The 5,518-nt window shown below is 44.2% G+C and overlaps 2 annotated features.

Moving 5' to 3' along the window:
• Window positions 1-16: 16 nt before the first annotated feature.
• Window positions 17-153: a sequence feature (RNA overlapping with rRNA (AC0LMH_025126) was converted to a misc_feature.).
• Window positions 154-2,569: 2,416 nt separating this feature from the next.
• Window positions 2,570-2,673: a sequence feature (RNA overlapping with rRNA (AC0LMH_025126) was converted to a misc_feature.).
• Window positions 2,674-5,518: the final 2,845 nt, after the last annotated feature.

A 5,518-nucleotide genomic window follows, 5' to 3' on the forward strand; every position in this document is an offset into this window, starting at 1 on the left:
AGCTGTTGATGGGGACTCGATATACTTAAGGATTATCTCCAGGGTTAACAATCCAATTTTCAGATCAACATTTTAACACAAAACTAGATGTTTTCAGGGATGCTCCAGTGGAAGGTCTGTACTCGGTGAAGGCCCCTCCACTCCCAATTCCACCTGAAATGAAAATCAGGCTGAAATTGTGGGTTTGGTTCAAGTAGAAGCATTTCCTCAAATCAAGGGAAGACTTACAGGTATCCATCTACCTGACCAAGCTCTTTAGCTTAATGAGAAAACTAGGGAAGAAGGGAGTGGCAAGAGTCTTTTCATCTCTTGTGTAAACAAACAACCAGTTTATTAAGCAGTTTGCATGCACACAGTGGCAAATTACCACTCTGCAAAACGGCTACCTGTCTTCACCCAGACTCACCCTTTGAAGGAATGGAGCAATGCTTAGTATGGCAACAGGTTAACAAACAAGAAGTTCAGGACTACATAGGAAGCTGTCTTCTACTGAGTCAGCCCTTGGGTCCATTTTGCTCAATACTGTCGGCACCGGGGGTGGGGTGGGGGGTGTTAGGAACCCCTGTGTGAAATTTCAGAGATGGCTCCATTGGGAGCCATTGCTGCTGTCTGCCACCTTAATCTAGTAAAGCCATGATAGAGCAAGGGTAGTGGCACCGGTGGTAAGAGAGGATCCACCTGAAGGTGTTTTGGCAGTGGTGCCTTCAAACCAGAAGCCAATCCTGGTAATTCTTCAAAGATTTACTAAACTTTTCTATTGCAGTGGCTGGGGAGTGGAAGTGTAAATTCCCCAGAGGGGTTGGCTTGGCTCCCTCACTTTTAAGCATCAGATAAGAGGCTAAAGCCTTTAACACAGCTGGCTTAGTTATCTCCCTCTGTTACACTGAACTTCATTTTATTCTGCTATTGGTTTTATCGTATGAAACCAATTTTAGTCATTTGGACTGTTTTGACTGTGATTTATGTACGCAGTGAACTTTTTAGTAAGCCCCCCCTACCTCACAACCCTTTGAGCTTATAAATAAAAGCAGGATATAATTTTTTAAAAAAAGAAAGAAAGAAAGAAAGAAAGAAAGAAAAGAGAAAAATGCAAATTGGCGACTCATTCCCAGAGCAGGTTGGAGGCTTCCCCTTCTGCCATTTCACAAGTTGCACAGACCTAAGCCAAAGGAAAAGGGCCACAAAAATGATCAAGGGGCTGGAGAAACTCCCCTCTGAGGGACAGTTAGAATGTTTGAGGCTTTTCAGCTTAGAGAAAAGGCATGTAAGAGGAGACATGATAGAGGTGTATAAAATTATACGTGACATGGAGAAAGTGGACAGAGCAGTAGTACCCTGTGAGGTGGCACAGATTGGGCACTATTGTTCTTCCAGATTCCCAACACAGTGGGTTGCTGGAGCTTATTGAGAGGGAGATATGAGGGACAGGACACAGGGAGCTTGTGTGGAGCAGCGCAGTGGAGCCAATCCGATGTTGCCACCATGCCAAGCTCCCCGCACCGCATAACTCCCCCTCGGCCTTGGTAAACACCAGCAGCCCACTATGTTGTGAAGCCGGGAGTGTAATGGTGCCCCACCTCACCAGCTACTACTGGGGTAGACATTTCTCTCTCTCTCTCTCTCTCTCTTCCCCCAACCCCCCCCCCCCCCAATACTGGAACTAGGAATTATTCCATGGAACGGAATGTTGGAAGACCCAGGAAAGTACTTCTTCGCATAGTGCATAGCTGAGTTTGCTCTCACAAGATGGAATCGAGACGTCCAGGTCCAGCGACTTGGATGGCTTTAGAAGAGGATTAGACAAATTAATGGAGGATAAGGCTGTCAGTGGCCACCAGATACAACACTAGCTGCATTCCGCCTCCACATATGGAAGAAGAAGAAGAGGAGTTTGGATTTGATATCCCGCTTTATCATTACCCTAAGGAGTCTCAAAGCAGCTAACAATCTCCTTTCTCTTCCTCCCCCACAACAAACACTGTGAGGTGGGTGAGGCTGAGAGACTTCAGAGAAGTGTGACAAGCCCAAGGTTACCCAGCAGCTGCATGTGGAGGAGTGGGGAAGGGAACCCAATTCATCAGATTACAAGTCCACCGCTCTTAACCACTACACCATGCTGGCTAAGCACTATGCCTCTGAGTACCAGCTGCTAGGAATCACAAGTGAGGGTAGCACTGTTGCACTTGGGTCCTCGTAGCGGCTTTGAGTTGGCCACTGTGAGAACAGGATGCTGGACTAGACAGGCCCTTGGCTTGATCTAGTAGGCTCTTCTTGTGTACTTAGGAACTGGTTCTGTGAAGATAGGCTAGGTCAGAAACTGTGCCCTACAGATACAATATGTTATACGGGAGAATTATCCATCTTTTCTTTTTTAAACAACAACCTTGTAGCTGGTAATTACTTCCCGTTTTATGAAAATTGTGTTTCCTTGCGAGGAGGGGGATTTGGGTAAGAGAGATAAAAGAGAAGCAAAATGCTTATGAGTTCAATTCTTTTTGAAAGGAAGGAGAGAAGAAAAGAAAAGAAAAAGAAGAGGGAGGTTTCACTACCTTCCAAGCCATCAACTCACGCTATGCAAAAGAAATCTGGAAACAGGCCCAGCCTAAAACATTCCTGTCTGTTCATTTTCAAAAAATCTATGAAAGTCTCAAAGTGGTTGGATCTGGAGCTCACCTGGAGAAAGCAGAGAAAAGAGATTATGAAATAGCCAAATGCTTCAATTTTTATTTTATTTTAAAAATCCCTTCACAGCTTGCAGTCAGCCCTGAGCCAATAAATAAAACACAGATGACCCTAATGAACAATGATGTTTGATTTCCATAATATTTTAACAAGAGATAATGTGATCCTGTCCTCAGAGATTCCCCAGACATTTTGCATCACACAAATCCTCTTTCCCCCCTGCCTCTTGGCAAAGGCTACAACTATTTCACACCCTGGGTTGCCAAGAAAGGGGGGTGACGGGAGTATGTGGATGTCAGCTGAAAACATTCGATCTGGTGGCAGGTGATCTCACGTTTGGTCCAGGGCCATGAATCCTCTCAGAACCCTGTAACATATTGGATGAATTGGGTCATATTTCTTCATAGCACACCTTCATGGAGGTAAGGTTTGTCTGGAGTAGGTGGGACTCTTTTCTGACTGAGCTCCCACCCTTATCCCATGATTGCTGCATTCCCACCTCTGTATTCAGAAAAGTTCATAGAAAGTTGCCACATACCAGGTCAGAAAAGATGACTGACAGTGGCTCTCCATTGTTTCAGGTAGGGTTCTCTCCCAGCCCTACCTGGAACTGCTGGGTATTGAATCTAGGACTTTCTGCATGCAGATCATGTACCCTACCACTGAAAAAAAAGAAAAGGAAATAAGAAAAGAAACAGCCAGTTGAGAGAGCCAGTGGGGTGCAGTGATCATAGCATCAAACTAGGAGACTAGGACCCAAATTCCCACATAGCCATGACATTCACTGGATGACTTTAGGTAAATCACTTTCTCTCAGCCTAACCTAACTCACAGGTTTATTTTAAGGATAAGTTTGGGGTGGGGGAGAGAGAACCATGTGCATCACTTTACTCCTTGGAGGAAAGATGGGGAATAAATCTATTTTCATTGCTACTGGCACTATGATGAGGATCTCTTTATTTATTTCATAAAATTTCTATACCGTTTGATTGTAAAAAAGCCTCAAAGCAGTTGACAAAGATAATAAGACAATGGCATTTTCAATCAAAACAATTAAAACACTCAGAAAACTAAAAACCAGCAATAAACTAAGAACACGGCAGCATCCTAGAGAACTAGGTAGGCTTGTCTAAACAATAATGTTTTTCAAAAGTGCCAAAAAGAATACAAAGTGAAGGTGCCTGTCTGATATTGATAGTGGGTGCCGCTACACTAAAAGATTGATTTCTTGCAGTTGTGGGATAATACAGCTCTGGAGCTGCGGCAGTGTGTTTTCCTGCCATTGTTTCCAATTGGAGGGAAATTGTTAGAACACAAAAGAGATAAAGAGATGGGATGTGCAAAAGCGCTGTTCTGTCCTTACATCCGCCTTGCCGGCATGGGCTCAGAAGGGCGTTGGATGGGGCATTTCAACTGCCTTTGGTTCTTTCCCCCTCCCTCCCCTGCTGGAGGGTCGCAGCCTAAACGTATCAGTGAAAACAATTCCTCACATACAGTAAAATCCTGAGGCCTTAACTCTGTATTTGTTCAGGCATCTTCCGGCTTCAATGGAATTCGAACCAAAGGATGTCAAAAACCAAGCGGGCTCTGAGGATTGGAGGAGCTGGGTGGGGGGTGTCACAGTATAATTACAATGACGTTTCGTAACCACAGGGTCTTTCAAATACACAAAGTCTTTTGTTTCTCTCTCTTCTTCTTCTTCTCCTCTCCCCCCACCCCCCAATTTCAATGGAGCATGTTAAGAAGTGATGTGTAGTAAAATATCAGAGTAAAGCACACCATTCATAAAACTGTAATAATGATTAAAGGGGCCTCTCATGTAACCCTGTGACCGCAGTGGAATTTTTTCGAAGGGTTGAAATCTGTGACGCAGACGGAGGGGTGGCTGTTGTTTTTCCCCCCATTGCCCTTTCATTAGTGCAGAGCGCGCAAAAACTCTTGCAAAGGGGCTGACGCTGAAAGAAAGCCCTTTTGAACCCCTCATGCAATATAAACCTGTTCCCATCTGATGATGGGAAATTAAATTTGTGCCAGAGTTAAAATAACGCAAAAAGATCGCACTCTTGAACTTTTACATGCTCATTAAAAGAGAGAGAGAGAGAGAGAGAGAGAGAGAGATTATTTGTAGTAGAAAACGTATGCATGTAGATTTGGAGGGGGGAAATAAATGTATAAATAATGTTTGGAAGAAAGGAAATTGCTTTCTTGCTGCTCTGGAAAAAGAAGGGGAGCTGAGAAAGAGGAAGGAAGCTGTACAAAACACACACACACAGGCAGCATGAGTTTGCTATTGTCTGCACTGGGGATGACTGTTCTATGGTTTGATTGTTTGAAAAGCTGCCATCTGATTAAAAAAATTGGCATATCCAGCACCAGCTGGATGTCAAGGGCCCCAGTTGCTCTGAAGGGCCCCAGGTTAGCCTGCTCCAGCTATGTCAGCTTGCTGAGTCCCTGGCTGGCCGTTTAAACTGGGGGCAGCAGGACAAGGTGCCACTTTTGAATGAGATCCAGGTTTGGCTCCTGTTATGTACTGATGTTCTCCTCCCATCGGTAGTGACCACCCACCATTTAAATATACATAAAATGCAATGCCCCATTCTACAGATCTATGAAAATTTCCCATAGATCTATGGACTGATGCAGTTCAGTGTTCAGAACCAGTAGACCTTTTGAATACCAGGCTTTGCCATGTGTGGAATTATTTAGGGCATTTGTATGCTGCCTCTCCATAACAGAAAGTTCTCTGAGTAGTGTATAATAACTATGTGAAAAACACTCAGAATCATAGAATTGTAGAGTTGGAAGGTAACCCAAGGGTCATCTAGTCCAACCCCTT

The sequence above is a fragment of the Podarcis pityusensis genome (genome assembly GCF_964106645.2).
Source record: "Podarcis pityusensis genome assembly, chromosome: 8".
NCBI lineage: Eukaryota > Metazoa > Chordata > Lepidosauria > Squamata > Lacertidae > Podarcis > Podarcis pityusensis.